Raw genomic sequence first — 19277 nt, forward strand, 5'->3', positions numbered from 1 at the left:
TGTCGAGCAAAATAAATAGACATTTTTTTCCTCCTTCGTTTTTCAGTATGTTTACCAACCCATTTTTCTATTCACCGTCGCTTCCGGCAACGTTCGATTCGGAAACGTTGACTCGGGAACATTCGATTTGGGAAACGTTCGATTCCGAAATGTTTTATTCGCTGACGCTCGGTTCAGAAATGTTTGAGCCCGGAGATGCTGGATTCTCGAACGTTCCATTCTCGGAACGCTCGATCCTCGGTGACACGGAGTTTAGCGATTCTCGAAACCCTGCAGAATCTTCGATTCGAAAGTGTTTGATAGACGTGCCCCGTATATCGTGCAAACGCTCTTTTATACGAGTTTCGTGTATCTTTCTGCTGTTGATTCTACGACTAAAGTACGCGCTCGGTGTTTAAAACGAAACTTTCTTCGGGAGAAATCAGAACGTGCGTTACAATTGGTTTACCAAGGAAATAAAGACGGGGTCGATTTTGCAACGAGCTCGATGTTTTCCGAGAACGCGCTGATATCCAAACGAACGGTTTATAGAAATTTCGAGGAAGGTGTTTACAATTTGGCAGTGTTACGATCTGACAGTGGCCTCTCGCGGATTATTCGCGTCGAAGATTCCGGTGGACAAGTGAAAAGGGAAGGAAGGGGGACGGGAGGCAGAGGAAACGTATCGGTACAGGGTTAATTACATTAAAGATTCTGTACACGAATAAATTAGCCGCTTCTCCGTGCAGATAGTAATTATCGAGGTGATAAGTGGTAATAACAGTTTTACGCTAGTTTCAGCCTCTTCCACCTTCGGCTAACCGTTAACGAAGAAGACGCGGCAGTCGAAGCACTCGTTATCAAACAGCTTAAACCCGTAACTCGTTCGTGATTATTACCGCCGCTATTAAGTGTCGTTATTCGTCGCGTTATTAAGCCGATACAGCTCGAACATAATTAACTGCTCGTGCAAATAATATCTCGTTGTCCGCGCAAAAAGAACGAAAACGACGAACAAACGAACGAACGAAGGCGGAGAGAGGCCGGAACAAAGCGTGAGTCGGCTTAATGCGCGTACCTCGTTTTTCGGTTCTCTCGATAACCTGGAAAGCTCGTCGTTGTTCTTGGTAACGACGTCGTCGGCCGGCGATATTCCACGTCGTTAAAACAACCGGGACGAGTCAACACGGAAGCTTTCTTCCTTTTTTTTTCTCTCTCGTCGTGGAACGGACGCTCGCGCGCCCACCGACGACGACGCGCCCAAACGAGCACGCTCGCGAGGAACAAAGTTGGCCGCCTCGTGCTCGGGCCACGAGCAAACGTTTTAACGCGATTGAAAAAGTTGAAACTCTAACGAGTAACGAACGAAGCGACGCTGTCTGTGGCGTGGTGCCGCGATCGCGGCCGACCGTCTTAATGAAATCGACCGCTCGATCGTGTCGCGTCGCTTCTGCATCCGCTTCCGCGATATCCACCGCGACGAGATATCGACAACGCGACGACTCGAATCCCCCGATTCTACGGGTCGATCGCGGTGTGGTTCGTGCTATCGTCCCAAGGAAATTTACGTTCCAAATCTGGCAGGGATTTTCGCGGATCGTCGACTGGATATCGTCGCATTACCGATACAAACGAAAACGCTCTGTAAGCTCCTTTCGCGCGTCCTTTACACGGATTTTCGTTTAATCGGTCAAACACCGATCTCTCTCTCTCTCTCTCTCTCTCTCTCTCTCCCTGTCCCTCTGCCGAGTTGCCGAGTTTGTTCACAGACCATTCCACACGCCCTATCTCGACCAGGTCTTTCCCTCTATCGGTTTGTACAGTTTCGGCAGAATTCATCGGATCGGATCGGATCGCGCGGCATCACGGCTTCGCCTCCGGCTATTCCAACTTCTTGCGAATGTCAAGGCGATGAAAATCATCCGGCATTTTGCGATGCCAGTCTACGCTTAGAATTTTTCATTCCTTCGAAACGCCATCCTGTTGCCGGTACTGTCGAGTACCATTCGCTACTTCGATCCGATCGACACTCGAAACGGTCGAACGATAGACGCTTTTTATAGTTGCCAGCTGCAAGCTGTGACGCTCGGATCGAGTACTCGTAGATCGGTTTTCGGAATGAAATAGCGAAATGCGGATAACGTTGACGAATTTTCAAACACGACATCCAAGAGCGCGACAACGACGCCAATTACGCACTCATAATTGTCGCGTACTGTTACACGGCACGCAGACTCTAGATACGTCAAGGTAACACAACGGGCGAGAATTTATCAGCCGGTTGTACCGCCCACGACGTAACTAGACCATACACTCGTACACGTCGTTGACGCAAAGATAACGACGCGGACCGACAAAGTCGTGCGACGTTCCGCTCGATGTCATTTCGCCAGTCTTATCGGCCCTCTCGTAACGACTGCCGCGATAAACTCGCGTAAAAGTAACAGCTGCGAGCCGACTTCTTACGTAACAACGACGATGTTCCGCGTATCAAATATTCTCGCTCGGCATTTCGAAATGAAACGGAGAGAGGTTAAAGCGTGCGTGAAACGTGGCAATTTGCCGCTGTTTCGGATCCGAATTAATCGCCAACGTTAAATTTTATCTTGCGGCGTTACCGTATTTCTAACGTTTCTTCTTCGTCTAACTTGGAGCGGAACTCGACTGCGAGAGAAACGTACAATTTTCAAAGGACACGAAACGACTTTGGGAAAATTCCGTTGAAAAAGGCAACTGCATAAATTCTGCCTGCTAGCCGTTATCGGCTCTCAAAGACCGACACGCTATTCTTTCAGCGGCAATAAAGAGAGAGAGCAAAGTTGGTAATGAAAGAACGATCGTGCCAAGGAATTATTCGCGAAACTGAAGAGGCGAGCGAATTGAACGGATTTAAACGATGGAAAAAATCGAAAGACCGAACGAACGAGGGATAAAGAGAAGGATAGAGAGAGAGAGAGAGAGAGAGAGAGAGAGAGAGGAGCAGCGGCAACGGCAACGGCAGCAGCCGAGGGCAAGACGTTAATGGCCCCATGTTGAAATATTCCCGCGTGCTTCGGGTATCCCGGTTTCGGTGCACGGCTAATGTTATTGGCCTGTCGAGATAGGGGCTTATCTAGTTGCGGGTATACGGCCACCGACACGCACGTGCCGCAACAGTAACCGGCGCCTTTACTCGCTGCACAATGGACACGCAACGTGCACCGACGCGATTATGGCCCTCCCTCGATTTAAACGATACGACGAAAAACGGTTCTCGCTAGGAAAACGCACACGCTGCGCTACGAAATTGACAGCGAGCGGCCGTATGGCCTGTAACCGGGTTACAGTGGATTTTATTTCTGTCTTAAAGAAGAGCTTGCGATATTGGGAAAGTTGCCGTGCGCTTCCTTTAATCTACGATATTGGAAGGCCGTATCTCGGATTAAATACACTCGGGTGTGGAGAAAAAAAGAAAAAAAAAAAAGAAAAAAGAAAAGAAGAAATAGAACGTTCTACTTTTCCTCTTGTTTTTCGTTGCACGCGTAGGTATTATCCTGTCGAACTACGACGAACGAAACGATCTCGCTAGAAAGAAAAGTCTGTTTAATGTCTTTCTACCGTCGTTCCGATTACTTTTTCCTCTTCGTAGGAGTTGCCTGCGTTAGTGAAAGCTCGAGCAAGAAACGAATCCAACGGGGAGACCGTATTCCGGACGAGTGGAAATTCTGAAAAGTATCATCCACGCGAGAGACGGATGCGACGCAATGGCCGTGCGACACGAGGGACGCACCGCGGAGCATTGGCTTATCTACTAAGTAGTTACGCCGTGCGATATGCACGCGTCAGACCGGCAAACTCCTGCAAGGCTCTATCGTGCTGGCGACGCGCATACGTTTCGCCCCCACTAACGATTCCTATCTCCTTACAAATTTACGTCTCGTTTATAGCCCGTGATTCTCGCCGTGACTCTTCAACGTGGAGCAATTACCGCGTTTTCCACTGGTCCTCGACTGGAAAACGGCCGTGTCCGATTATCATCGCGATTGTTTGCTCGTCTCGCGCGACAACGAACAATCTGTGCGCCAACGGTATGTATACACGGCTCGAAAGTGCCATAAATCGCCTTTCTTCGTTACCGAAACCATAATTGAATCAAATTTACAATGTCTCTCTGATCCGTTAAACTCCTTCGATCCCTCGTTCGTTCCCTTCGTAGAAACGACAGCCGCTACGTTCAACGTCGATCGACCGAACGCAATACCTCTTATCTTATCATCGAGCAAATTAGAAATTGACAGAATTGGAAACCGTTCGAATCCTAGTTATATCGTACCATTTATACCGTAAGTTGGAATTCGAGGTCGATCGATTCGCAAAGCGAAATACTCTGATCGAATAAACGCGAATGTGAAAAAATATCAACTGATCGGGAAAAAGCTTTAGACATTTTTTCAATGTTTATTCAGTCAGCATCTTGCTCCCTTTGGAATCGATGAAATTCGCGCGATATCAATGACTCGAAAATTTACGCGTCGCGAAATCCTACTCGGAGTAGCGAGTGCTTTGGAAACGGTGCGTCACGTAGAGTGGCATCGCAGCCAAGCTTTATTTCCCTCGAATTTCGATCAGCTTCCAATGGAAATAATACAATGGCATTTTATTTCGTTGCGTCAGTTCGTTGATCGCGCGATGCGTTCCACTCGAATAAAGCGCCCTTCTCCCCATTACAAATTTTAATATTTCTTCATTTTCGTCGGATCTCTGCTTTAACGAGTCGCGCGTTCCGGCTATTACACGCGCCGCATCGTTGATTTAAGCGGAAATTTCCCAACGCTTTACGCGGTCCCGCTAACATCCTAACGCGTTCAGTGCTATAGTTTCAGCGAAACATCGCGCGCCCTGATAAAAAATGTGCTTTGCGTTTTACAGAAATTTCGATGGGGAACACGGCAGAAGCGTTCAACGAACGGATACGCTTTCATTTCGTTCGTTAAATATTCCTTAGGTGGTTCCGATAATCGAACCGAAATCAGATCGAACAACGATATCGAGCAGCGTCGCGATAACACCGGGGCACGATACCGAATTTCAATTAATGCGGCTGCACAGCATCGAATCTGCGTAAACGGGCCGATTATTAATTAACCGCATACGCGTGTATTAGCGGCTAGTGGAGTTACACTTGGTTAAGCGGACGATTCCGCTTCGATTCGTTCGATCGGAAACCTTTTCTCGGCTCGAAATCGATCAACGTAATGAAATTAATTTGCCGACTGTAACGTTTCTCGGTTTTAAATTAAGTTTTCAACCGGCTATCTGTATGTGCAAACGATGAAGCGGTGTAATAAAAAAGGGAGGAAAAAAATAAAAAAAAAAAAAAAAAAAAAAAAAATAAAGGAAGAAAGAAAAAAGAGAATTGAAAAGCTGCATGGAGCAATTTCGTCGGAGATATGAGCGGAAAGCAAAGCTGGAAATTGGATCGAAATTCGCTGGTAATAGTTGTTGTTTCTAAACGGGCGTGAAAACAATTCAACGAGAACACGATTGATAAAAATGGTGGAGGACGCGGTAACCGGTTTATATATCTTTGTCTAGGTTTGTTTCTTTCGCGCGAAGGAAATGCTGGATATTCGGTATTCGATATCCGCTTGCCTTCGCGTACTTCGCGTAGCGACGTTGGCGTTAGAATTAATTATCGGTATCCACGTTGCGCGTTAAGCAACTTCCATCGTACAACGATTATATCGTAATTTTTAGGGTTACGTGCTAGCGTAAAGGACGCTAAAACCCCTAGCAGCCACAAAGTAGGTAGATAAGTGAAACGATAAAACAGCCCTGGGCTCTGGCTCTTTTGTTTTTCTTCGGTCAAGCCAACCCGTAGTCTCTGCTGGTTTCCCTCCATCTTCGTTCTCCTTTCCTTCCAACGCCGTATCACATCCTGTATCCGTGTCTCTTTCCGAAAGATCGCGAGATAAACTCGCTGCTCGAAAGTTGCGCGATATTTCCAACGTTGGTTAAAATTAGCGGAGCTCGCAGGCGAATGTCCGATAACGGTATCTCCGTTCCCGTTATCCGGTTGGTTGACGATCGCGATAACGCTATCTCAGCTACCGAGCGAGTCAACCGCGTCTCTTATTTTCTACCCTTTTTCGATCAGTTATTACGGTTTTTCTAACCTTCACCCTCCTCTTTCTCCGCTTTCTCCGCTTTCTCCGCTCTCTCCGCTTTCTCTTGCTCGCCAAAATGAATCGTTTTCTTCGTTCTTTCTTTCTACGTTCGGCAACGTAGAAGAGTTAAAGATGGGAGAAACCAGCGATCCGCCTTCACGAGGCAAGTTTAAAGAGCGCGTTAATTTTTCGAACGCATGGAGAACGCGGGGAACGATGCGGCTCCGCTCATCGACGCTAATCGTATAACAGTTGAAAAAATCCCGGCGAACGCGACCAGATTTAAAAGATTAACGAACACGAACGTCTGTTTTGCATTTTGTACGCGTATTGTACCGGCCGGTTCAACGCCGCTTGTCGCCGGTAGTCAAACGAACGGGAGTGGAGAATTAACGTAATTAGCGATGCTACTACCGTTCTCTGATTATGTCCGTTTAAAAAGAGGCGTTGCCGCGTACACGAAATTTCTATCGCGCTAAAGCTGTTTTCCACCCGTAAAACCATTTGCCAGCTCTATGGGTAGACGACCGAAAAAGACCGTCCGAAAAAGATCGAAATTAATCGAGGCAACGATCGAGCGCCGTCCCTTTAACGAATAAAAATAATCCGAATCAAAGGGATTACGTTGTTGCGTAAAACCGGCTTTAAGTCAGAATGTTAAGTCGTAATATTTCTTCGACGCGAAGAATCGTTCGACCGTTGCGAAAAATTGTCGTCTACGAGAGTTGCGTGGTTTCCACGTGGTTAATCGAAACGTGGTAACGCGCGTGCCTGTTTTGTAAGTAGAGACGTCTATAGAGACGCAAGCATCGCGGTTAGCTGGCAATTTTTAAATGGAACGTTAGAGAGTTCCATCGCGTTCGAGAGTAGTCAAGAGCGAGAAAAATGTGGAATTTGCGATAAAATGTAACAACGAATTGCTATAATTCGAAAACTTGGCAGCTACCGAGATGTTTTGTTTCGTTCGTGGAAAACTTTCTTCGAGTTGGAAACTCGATACCGGCAAGGAGTTCGCGTTACGCGAAGGAAATTTTCTAGGAAACGCTGAGCGAAATATCTTGTTACCCGTTAAATTTAGAAACGATAGAGGTTAATAGATTTTTATTTTCCTGAAATTCTGCATCCGCATAGTCGCGGTACGAGATACTAAGATTACAAGGAAACTAAGGATTAACGATCTCTAGCGATATTTATGAGCCATCCCGAGTTAAATATTTCTCATACGTGTTTAAAGATTTTGATATTTTTAGCAGAAAAAGGAAATGAAATGGAATTTCCATTCGAGCAAGCCGTTCTATAATAAAGGCGATCGAAAGAATCCAATCGATGGAAAGATACTTTTGCAATAGGGTTTCAGGGACGATGAAGATCTAGGTGAAAACTGCGCTCATTTCCTAACATTTCGTAACACACTTTCCGCGATGTTAGAGAAAGTAGAAAATCTCGAGATTTTCGATGCTCTGTTTTCCTCTGTAGTTTACGTATGCCACTGGTATTTCGTTGCTCTTGGACGCGACTGTCGCGTCTCCTACGTAGCGATTCGTGATAATTTCACGAGGACTGCTCGACGAAGAAACCGCAATTACGTCTAGCCAACGTATTATGAAAAAAAGATTCGCTAATCGTCTCGACTGGACTGCCTAGATTCGCAAACGGACTTCCTCTTTGTGGAACGGAAAATCGTTTGCGACGCTTGAAACGTTACTAGCGAAAAGATGACGGACAAGAACTTCGTCTCTGAAATTCCTACGAAGCTATTTTTCGTCGCCCATGCCCATCGAATCGAACGCGGTATATTCACCGAATACCCGCTACGACGCGTATCATCCTTTGAACGATAAACGAATTCTCGTTTTCTCACCTGCGAAATTCGCTGGATGCACGGCATCTCCGATAATTGCTCGATCGGATTAACTGGCGTACAGAAACGTCTATGAACACGTTTGACGGGGATTCGGACCGAGGCCTGAAATATCGAGCGAATTAGTTCCTTGAAACTATCGATAAACGTCACGAGATACGAAGAATAATTAAAGACCGTGGCGTTTGACGAGGCACGTGGCGGTGGCGGGACAGTTCCTGGTGTTACGGTCGTTCCGATTTTCGTTTAAACTCGCTTAGTTATTGCGTTGCGGATCGTTTCGGTAAAATCGACGGAACGGGAACACGTTTCCAACGAACGGAAACGAGCCGCGTTAAGAACACGTCGAGGAACCAACGAGTCGTCGATTTTCGATCAAAGAAATCGCCGGATAAGATATCGTTCGAGTCTAACATATGATAATTATTTGCAATGATAGATACGTTTAGCCAAGTCATGAAATTTCTGTCGCTTAACGCGTCAAGGTTAGAAATCGAGAAAACGTGGAAATTACGTTCGGAATATAGAAGAAACGTTTAAGAAACTTTCTCGCGTTTGCGAAAATCTCGATAGGCAACTCAAGTCCAGTTCACTCAACGTGACAAGGTTTCTGCTCTTAAAATTCGCGTCATTTTCTCCATGAAACTTTCCAATTTCGAATTTGGCTCATCCGCCGACGGTAAATCGACAAAATTGCCAAGTATGGGATAATTAGAACGGCACTGAAATCGTCGAGAGAACGTTCATCGCGTGGTAAATATTCGTAAATAAAAGAAGCTATAAATGGAACGCGCGCGATCCAAGCGTGCCGCGGTTCCCAAGATTCTGCGTGTTTCCCTTCCGCGACTCTAAACACGCGTCAATCCCGTTCAAATTACGGGGAATTAAATGGAAATCTGCGGCCGCCAATTAATGAGCGATATCCAAGAATTTAATCCGAACGCGCGATCGCCCCTACCGTAATTGTTTAGCGCCGAGGTGCATCGCCGCGATTAAAATGAAAATTGACCAACGTATGATGGCGAGGGAGTGCGATATCGTGGGAATTCCGTGTCCACGAGTGAAAAACATTTGTAGATAAATCCGTGAACTCTGGAAATTCGGAGGTCGAAATTCGATATCGTCCGGCCTGCCGCTTTATCCGACGCGATTGTCAATTTCCATTGATCGTTCTTCCGTATTAAAACGATTAGTAACGTTTCTGTAGAAATTTGGGCACGTTGCGTCAAATTCGGCGATAATTTGTTTAATTGAACGGCAAACGCGAATAACTTAAAGGATGATCGCTCGGACGGTAAACGCCGTGCAAGCGTAGCGCAGCGTCGAGTTTTCGAGTAATTATCTTAATTGTGCCAACTGCAGATGCGACCGAGGGGAATGAAAGTAATTAGGATGGCGCGCGTCGATAAAGAAACATCTCCTCCGATACGTAATTCACTGGCGGAACGAACTCTTGATTATCTCTCGCCATCTTTTGGACCGTCGCTAAATCTTCCTCCCGATAAGACGAACAACAGGCAAATCGTAGAAGAGATCGACCAGCTATTCTCGTATTTCACCTATTTCGGTAGCTCGAAGTAAAAAGAGGAAAAGATATTACAATAGGAGAGAGGAAAGAAAGAAAGAAAGAAAGAGAATAGGTGGAGGAGGAAGGTAAGAGACAAAGGGCGAGACGGAGCGACGCGTCTGCAGGTTGTACGTCGACAGGTAAGCCGGAATACAAATTGCGCGACGGTTCGTTAGAGACAAGAAAAGGGAGCGTATCCCGTGTACCTTGAGAGCAGCGGGCCACGCTTCGTTACTCATCCGTCGAGTGGTCCTAAAACAAAAACGGCAACGGATGCAATTAGATACGATGCGACTATCCTCCGTTCCTTTCTCATCCACCGACTACCGACTACCGCGCGTACGTGTGTATTACGCGTGATCGTGGCGGACAGTCGCGGCGATAGAAAGCGAGGGTGGAAGGATAGGTCGAGCTACCTCGAGTCGAATTTCCTATTGAATTTAGCCGAGCTCGCGAGAGATTCGTAATATTACGTCGCGGTCTACCCTCATTTGCGCACCCCCGAGGAATCCATTTCCGACTTTTCTCCGCTACCGGTTCGTACCGGCGCCCTGGGACTCATCTACCGGCTCCCCCGACCGCGGAACAGGCGAAACCTCGTTTGTCACGACTCGTTGTGCGCCTTCGTTTTCCAATTCCCGCGTTATCTACGCTATCCGACGGCAGCATCGCGACTAGAAGATTTAGAAAAGTGGGCAAGTTCGGCACGCGTGACGTTTTTGGAAGGATCGGAACGACGAGCGGAGGGAGACGATTTCCAAGCAGCTTCGATAACGATCCGAAAGGAAGTTGCGGTGGTCGCGTATGCGAGGGAGGAACATTCTCGTTCTGAAAGGGCAATCTCGCTTCCCCGGGGCGAAGCTTCTCGACAAAAAGTTCCACGTTTCCATGGAGTTTCGCCGAGGACAGGACTTTCGAGCCGAGGAACCTCCCCCTATCCAACGTTCCACGTTTTGCTCGTCCTCTCGCGCCGTCACCGCGCTTCTAAATCAAACTTACGCTCCCTTTCTCCGCGTCGCGTTCTTTCTCTGTGCTTTTCTCGGTTCGAAGACTATCCGTCGACGATGATAAAAATTGTTGCAAAGTCGGAGCTCCTCTGTCGATCTATACTCCGCCGACAGTTACGACCAGAGACCCGTATTCCGTATCTGGCCTTTTAACGTTTTTAACGAGCCTCGTTCTTGGATCGCGCGTCGCCTTTCAAACCTATCGCGCATACGTCTTTCTCCGTAATTTCCTCCAACCTTTGTGCATCGGACTCTTTCGACTCGGCGTGCTCCGACAACTAACTCTGCTCCGTCTACTTTGGCAATGGGAACGAGACAAAGGACTTGAAACTTCGGAATAGAGTGGCGGATCGATCCAGGCTTCTGTCGAGACTTTTCACGAGAACGTGGCTCCCCTCCAGAATCTACCATAATGCATCCTCGAATACGGTTCGGGGAACATCGAAGCCTATATCTACGAGCGACCGATATTATCCGGCTTTGACGTTAAACGACAAACGGATTATCCTGCAAATCGTTTAAAATCGGCAGCCAGTTTACAGGAAGTTAGCTTCCGGTTCGAACTCGGCATATGCCACGGAGTTGTATCGGAGGACGCGACGCGACGCCACTCCCCGAGTCGAACGTTTCGCCCACGTCATGCGCACCGATACAGCAACGCTCTCTCGAGTAAAGTTCATAAATAAACGTGTCGGCGGTTTTGCGTTCTCGGTTTTGCGTCGAATCAGCATAGGGACGGGAAGGTTGGCGATTTTAACGCGGCTCGCTGCCGTTAACCATCTTCGTATCGAATATCGTTCCGCGATATCGTCGCGGTATTGGGATTCGCGGAAGGAAGAGCCAGGCTGGAACGAGAAACTGGAAATTTCGATGTTTCTAATAAGATTAACGATGGAAATCGTTTGCGCGGACCAACTTGTCCAACCACGTTGCAGCTATCGGCCGCATTGAAATCGCCGTAAATGCGACGAGACGGGGACGGCTCGTAAACGAGACACGAGGCAAAGGTGTAAGGACAATAAGTTTGCGAAAGCAGCGACAGATGGACGAGTCGGACAACGATCCGGTTGCATCTCGTTGACGGAATATCGTGGGATCGCGATTAGCAACGATTCGTCGAAAGATCGGGGTTTCCGAGTCGTATAGAAGGGGCGATGTCGAGACGATCGTGGTATTTCGTTCGTTAAGTTACTGTTCACCTAGAAGCGTTTTCTATCGGTCGGGAATCGGAAAAGCTGGTCGCTCTCCCTCCGTTTCTCTCTCTCTCTCTCTCTCTCTCTCTCTCTCTCTCTCTCCCTCTCTCTCTACCGGCCGATTTACGCGATCCTAATTTTATCGCTGTTTTATCGGTGGGTGTGCGTCGAAGCTTGCCTTTTTAAAAAGCTCGTTTTTCGCTCGTCGCCACTGCGCTCGCACTTCTAATTAACCATGCGATTGCTAGCGAGAAGCTTTTAACGAAGCCGGATCAGGCGACGTACGGCTGCATCCAATTGGGAGCAACCTGTGCGCGTCCATGCGAGATACTCGTCCATCTCGACTTCGTTTCTCCGCCAAAATACCAAGATCGATATCCGGTATCGGTGAAGAAAACGCGCCGGTGATTAAAAACGGGAGGGAATCGACGGTGCAAGATTTCGCGGCGAAGTTGCGGACGAGTATCGGATATCGAGATGAATTTAGCCGCCCGACGACGTCCTCCTTTTGCACATTTCCAAGCGAATTTTCGCGGTAAAGTGGAGGAATTTGTAGAAACGTCGTACGATTCGTCGTATTTTATTAGCTCTGCGGGCAACACGACAGAATTTCGTTTGCGCGAAATTTCGCGGTGCCGGATCTTATCGTTGACGCGAGTCGATTTTCCAGGATCGTGAAGAAAATATCTGACCAGCTGAGCGTATAACACGGTTTCCTAGATATGAATTTCTACGAGCGCAACCTAACCCCGACCTATTCCGATTTCGGAGAAGATTTCCATCTTCGAAGAGACGCCAACCGTGGACAGAGAGGAGAAAAGTAGTAGGTATCGTTCGCATAAACGCAAATTTTTCACAACGGGATGTTTCTGCCTCCTCCTTATCCTCCTGTTATGTCGCGTTATGTCGCGTCTCCGTCGGCCGTTTTTCTCCACCGCGATTTTCCATACATATAATAGAATCAGCCGATACAACGATTATAACGCGTTAAACACCAGCAGCCCGCTTCCGCGTACCTGGACGTATCGATTGCCCCGGGGCGTCCCTCCGTTTCTTCGGTTTTCGTTTGTTTCGCGCCAACCGAACCGAACAAAGGCGACTACGATATATGCGAACAACGATTAAAAGTGGACGGATAGTTTCTTTCCTATTCGTCGTCGTTTCTATAATTTTATCCGCTCCTGCCCCATCGTACCTGACCCCGATTTTATTATATCGTACACGATCCGCCCTTTTCCTACGTTTCCTCTTTCATCCCGCTCTTACCCCTTTCCATGCTTTTCCTCCATTCTTCGCCGTTCCATTTGTTCCCTCGTATCTCTGCCTCTAGCCTCTGTTTCTCAGCCCGCCTTCCTCCGTTTCCTGCCCGCTTCGTTTTTCTCCTTCGCTTGTCACGCTTTCTCTTATTTAATCGGGCCTCTCCTCTCTTCTTCGCCGCGTTCTCGGCATAACTCTGCACCGTTCTTTCTAGTTCTTCACCGAGGCCTGCCTCGCGCCACCCGCTCCCTTCTCGCCGCTGTCCCTAATTCCCTTCTCAGCCGGTTAACCCCTCCTGCCCCGTCGTTCCCAGCTCCAGTCGATCCGTGTCTCCGTTCGCTGCCGCCCCATTCCGATAATAACGCGGCAACCCGTCGCCGGAAATAAAGAGCACCTCGCGCTGATCCCTTTTGTTTCATCCCGAGCGATTCACCCCTCTCCTCGTTCGGTCGCCACCTCCCTTTTATACCAGGCCGGTAAAAAATAATTGCAGAGCCGAAAGCGACGGAGATTCACGGCCCCCTTTTTCACTGCTGCGCCACGCCGCGCCGCTACGAACCGCGCACCGTGTTCCCCTTTTGTCTTCGATTGCCGTCCGGTGACAGCGTTCTTTATCACGGCCTACCGTCGCACGCCCTTTCGTTACCGAGTTGTCGTCACCCCTTGGAAAATACACAGCCCGGTGCAAACCCGTCGCTTCCGGAAATCCTTTCGTGTAAGAATACCACCGGTGAATGCCGCAGAGAGGATTTAAGATAGAAGGGTTCTCCGGTTTGAGCGAGTGGAGCGAGTGATTAATGCGAGGCTGGATCTGACAAGCAGGGCGCGCGCAGAGGCAAGAACGTAGCAGACCGAGTATACGGAAGAACAGCGGATTGCTTCTGAACCGAGATCGAGCGACGGTCAGACTTTGCCACGGATATCGAGTAACCGTGTTGTTGCTGCCGACGATGACTCGTAGCCGCTTAATTTTGCCGGAGTAAAAAATACGACGCGAAATTTCGAATTTCGAGGAAACCGACGCCGCCGTCTTGATTCTCGCTACCGTTTACGAGCTTCTAACGTTAACGCGTTATTCCCGATTCGATGGTAGACGATCCAATTATCTCGGCCGGGTTTCCTTCCTCCGCTTTAATTACCACTTCTTCGGCTGTAGTTGTATTTTCTTTGGCCAATCGGGTCTTACACTCGCTGCGCGAAATTAAACTTTACCGTTAAACTTGGCTTCCTTGTCGATGAAGTTCGATGGACATGGGCGTATCGCGTATCGCGGCGATCGTCTTCCAAGCTCGGCGACCAAACGAAGAATCAAAGTCTCGGACCATGTTTCGTTATTACGAACTTTCCGTTGAACACGCGCGCTTACAGCCCCCTTGCTTCCTCTTGCTCCGTTTCAGCCGCAGTTCCCAAGATATTACGACGTTAACTACGGTAATTAAAGTACGGTTCTATGTAGACCGTGATTAACAGCTGGCCGGTGTCTCGAGTCACAGAGCCCGCCCCACGACACCCGACGTAAATAACAAAATTAACTTCTCCCCTTTCTTAATCGCTAGGAAGCAACGACGACCGACCATTCATCGATCCTGCGAATTATCCCTATAGTATAGCCTATACCGCCGCCTATATCGTCACGGGCCGCGATAAAGTTCACTCGCTTTCAACGCTGTTACGTCGACGGAATTGAGACGTTTGACATTGATCGGCGAGCGGACACCGGAATCGATCGGAATTTTTGCTCGGTCATCGAGCTTGATCAGCGGCTCGCTTTCAACGCATATTCCAGCGTGTTGTTTCGCGACGAAAACGTCGCGTCGAGGGAGCGTTTATGCAAAAAGAGCGACTAAAAGGTGAGAGCGCGACGGCGACGGTTTTATTCGCCCGTCACGACGTCACGACGTTACGACGTCCGACCAAGCCACGACGTAACTACCGCGAGACAGCGAGCCGCTTGAAAGGGTTGTTTTAAAGGAGAAGAGGCGAGAAGAAGGGAGAAAAGACAAAGGTGGTTATAAACGTAAAGAAAATACGAGTTTGCCGCGATGTTTCCGCGTTGATATTACGTTATAAGCGGAACGCTGACATTCGCGGTTGTAGGAAGGAATCCATCCGTTAAACGATTTAGAAAGCGACTGGTTTTATTTCCGACGAAAAGATCCGACTGTTGCGCGACGTAGTACGGCTTTCGCGCGTATGCGTTCGTTGATGTTTCGAACGCGTATCGATAAAGTTAAAAAAGTTAATTAAAGCGAAATACCGATAAAACACCTCGTTCGACGAGTTCCTCTCGATAAAGGGGTTGCAAGTCTGAACGTTATTGGAAATTACGCGAGAAGATTGGACGGTGGTCGGGGACGATAGTTGGACGAGGTTCGGGCGATCCGCTCCTCATCGCGGAAACTTCCAACGAAACGTCGCACTTTATTCCTGACCTATCGAAACTTGGCGCGCAAAATTTACAAACTCGGCCGCGTCCATCGTTGGTTGCCAGAACGTTCAACGATACGGGCATATTTTCGAAAGATTACACCTAATACGGCGGCATCGAAACGAAGAATCGAAACGAAGGTGGCTAGACAGGTACGCTCCGACCTTCCTTCTCCGTTTCATATTCGCTGCACCGTATACGATAGCTGTGATTTACGAAACGCGGTGCAACTGGAACAGCTAAGCGAAAAATCGAAATTGCAAGTTGAGCGTTTAACGGCGCAACAGAGCGAGATATGTGTAACGGGGCCGATCAATTTACCCGGAAGATCGTTACAAGCCTAAGAAAAGCTTCGAGTTCTTCGAGGCAAGCCCATCGCGCAGAGCGATTAATTTTCCTAATCGACTAGCGAGAAATAGATTAATCAACGTCGAAAAACGGTCTTGATTCAAAGATATTTTCGGTCAAGGCGTCGCAGGCTCCGTTTGCCGGAACGACGATCAAACGTGCTGCTAGACGGATTAACGGTGAATTACGCGAAGCAGCTTTTAATCGACGCTGCTCGAATATTAAGTAAGTTGTTAGGGCGGGAGTGGCCCGAGTGGCAAAACCGAGGTAACGCCGTATTTCGAAGAGATTGCTTCGCCCCGAGTGATTTAACGTCGTATAATCTGCTACGTTTTTTTTCTTTTTTTTTTTTTTCGTTTTTTAAACGGTACCTCGCGCACTCGTCGACGCGTTTGAGTTATTAACTCTCTTGTCCCCTTCCTTTCTCCCTTTTTTCTCTCTCTTTTTTGTTTTATTTCTTTTTTATTTATTTAGATACCTTTTGTTTTTCAACCTATCTTTTTAAAGCGCTCACGGAGGTGCTAAATATATCGTTTTATGCTTAATATATGCTCAACAAGGTAGATATAAAAGCGACGTTGAAACATTTTACTCTAAATTTAGCCGTTACAAAGAAATCTGCGCAACGGCTCCCGCGGGACGTTACAAATTTCGAGGACTAGTTTTACAACGTTACGAAATATACCGTAGGAAGAAAGAGCTTCCACTCGGCAGGCATTCGCGAACGAGTGAGGGAAAAATGCGTCGGTTTCCACGAGGAGGGGGAGAAGAAGAAGAAAAAGAAACGCTGGACCGGACGATAATTTACGTATCCGTTCGGTAAACTTGCGGATGCTCGCTGAACGCGTCGAACGACAAAAGCTTGACGAAACGATATTATTTCTGCGAGTCCGGCGCGGCGTGCCGATAAAAAGAAACTTGCAAACGGTTACGAGCTCGACACCCAGTGCCGCTCGTATCTGGAAGAAGACGGCACGATACGCTGAACATTGGACGGATAAAGTCTTTTTGCAAAACGTTCGTTCCTAGCTGCGACGCGCTCGAGCAAAGTGTTGGAAATTTGTCACGTCGTGCTGGAACGATCGTAGCTAAACTCGGACGAAACGCGGCGGCTTTCAGCTGTTCGTTGTTAGTCGTTTCCAATGAAATGCGGCGGGGAAAGGTAAAACGAAAAGCTGCCAACGAGATCGTCGACGACGGTGAGAATCCATCGGCGGTAGCCGCAATTCCGTCCGAGCAAGCGGCAACCTCCTCGCTACGAACTTAATCGTATCCGTGTGCTCGTGATTGGTATATCTTGGCACGTCAATAGACCGCCAGCGACAGGTGCTACGTATCGATCTTGTTAGACGGGAGGAACAATGGCAAACAAATCACGATCGCGTCAATGTCTATACGTACAAGGACGCAAACGGAAACGTTTGTCCACCTGATCGTTCGTAGTTGGACCGGTCGGACCAGTGAAATTCTCGATCGAGCGTTCTCGATTTTCCGTTCGCGAGCGCAACTTTTCGCTGCTCTTCTTACGCCTCCGACGAGCGTGCAGGTAATCTGGCAAGTTTCGTCTCGTCGAACGTTGTCCGGCGATGTAATCGCGAACACGACGTCGTCCGGACAAATTAGACCGCGTCGAGCAGCTGTTGAAGCCGCAATGGCTCCCGAGGCGGACCGAGAAAGTGCATCTGACGGCTTAACGACTTTTCGTCGGCGAACCGGCAAAAAATAGGCCAACTTTCGTCGAAAGTTTTCTTGCTTTTCTCCGCACGGATAACCGCTTACAACGGTGAACTTTGTCTTTGGCAGTGACGTTGCACGAACGGTCGTTACGTTCGATAAATGGGCCGCGAGGGGAGCGCGACCCAGGCGGAGCCCACTCGGGCCTTTCCAAGCGGTCTACCTCGACTATCGTTCTCGTCTGACGTACGAGCTGCCCACTTAAATAACATCCTCTCCGAATTTAAATTAAAATTGCGCACCGTGCCTTCCTTCCCTCGTCCAATTACACCGCGGTCGCTGCGGTTTCAACTAACTTTTAAACGTAAATAACGAACCTATAAATTCGCCGAATTCTCGCAATTCTTCGAAAACGGACTGAAATTTCGGTATCTTTTTCTTTTTTTCTTTTTTTCTTTCTTTTTCTTTTTGTTTCCAGTTTCGTTCGGTGGAACAGATCGACGTCGAACGTTTTAAAGTGGAAAAAACTATTCTCTTGTAATTTAGAAACAAATAGGAACGCGGCATTGCTAGAAGAAATGAAAAGATTCCGGCACGTAAGCTTTTGAGGGTGTCCGGAGCGAGAAGAAAAATAGACGCGTGGAATAACGCGTGCTCCGGATTGGCAGACGCTGTATCAAGGAAACGAGGCAACGAAAGACTGCGAAGATATCTTGCCCGACACGCGTGTAGACGCTGAAAACAGGATGAGCCGTATCGTCGATAGCGAAAGCTGATCTTACCGCGCTAATCGGAGAGATCTACTTGTTTCGCAATGTAGTTTCGCGAGATAGCTAACGTCGAGAATTTGCCCGTACGTTTCAGATTCTCGGGAACACGGATAACAACAACGTATCTCTGGAAATACACTCGCGAAACTTTTGACAAAGATTTCGCCATCAGTCGCCTTAAGCCAAGTACCTTCTTGCTCGTTTGATCGATAAAAGCTAATACGAAATCGCAAGACAAGGATCTCTTTATTCTGAAAATGTATATGAATAGTGGTGAACGCGCGTTATGATATATACAGGCTGGAACGAACGAGAGAAGAGACGGTATCGCGATATCGATATCCACTTGAAACGCGAGATAAAGGAACGAGGGAGCAGCAGCTCGTCCCTTTCGGCGCTCGATATTCGATCGACGACGATCGTATCGACGTTCAACCGACTAAATACGTGTAACAACGAGAGCTGGAATTACCAATACGAGGGTAAGTAGGTGTCTGTTTTCTTTTGCTCTGGTGGAAATCAACGCGTGTGTGCGTTTTTTGCAAAGTGGGAAGGAAGAATAGAGGCCGGTAATTAAGCGATCGAGCGAATGAAATTGAAACTAGCTTCGCAACAGGCGCGCAACGGATTTCGTACACCGACTTTCACCGATTTTCAGTCGATCGATAGATGGAAATGGACGGTTCTCGTTCCGTTTTCACGCTCCTTTCACGCACGAACGTGTGAAACGGACAGAAATTCGATAGTTACACGCACGTCGTCGTACTGCGAGACGTATCAAAGTCTCGCACAGAAGGATCAGTCTGGCGGAAGATCACACGGATGTCGTAGGTAGGATATTCGAATATCATGCGGGACGTACGTCTCGCGGGCAATCTGTTTATACGTTATTGTCCCGTTCTTGAACGGAATAATTTTCAAAGAGCCGCGGGATACGTGCATCTGTTGCGATACGAGGCGTTACAAATACCGCTGACACTTTCTCTCGCGAGCGATATCTTCTCGCTCGGTGGAAACGTTTCGCCCGCCTGCTTTTGTTGCCAACGA

General features: G+C 48.0%; 2 protein-coding genes across 8 annotated transcripts in view; both read right to left on the reverse strand.

Annotated features, from left to right (window-relative positions):
* Positions 1-19277, reverse strand: part of LOC126918724 (leucine-rich repeat-containing protein 24-like) — a 142110-nt gene that overhangs the window by 50055 nt on the left and 72778 nt on the right. For 4 of the 7 annotated variants that reach the window (XM_050727033.1, XM_050727044.1, XM_050726992.1 and 1 more), the window contains one exon: positions 9760-9805. The exons of the other annotated variants lie outside the window; for them this stretch is intronic. The gene's annotated coding sequence lies outside the window, so the exon portion shown is untranslated. The remainder of the gene's footprint in view (positions 1-9759; positions 9806-19277) is intronic. 7 annotated transcript variants of the gene reach the window in all.
* LOC126918905 (ejaculatory bulb-specific protein 3) overlaps positions 1-19277 on the reverse strand; it is a 142806-nt gene that overhangs the window by 29280 nt on the left and 94249 nt on the right. The gene's annotated exons all lie outside the window — the stretch shown is intronic.

This window comes from Bombus affinis, chromosome 1 (genome assembly GCF_024516045.1).
Source record: "Bombus affinis isolate iyBomAffi1 chromosome 1, iyBomAffi1.2, whole genome shotgun sequence".
Classification (NCBI taxonomy): domain Eukaryota; kingdom Metazoa; phylum Arthropoda; class Insecta; order Hymenoptera; family Apidae; genus Bombus; species Bombus affinis.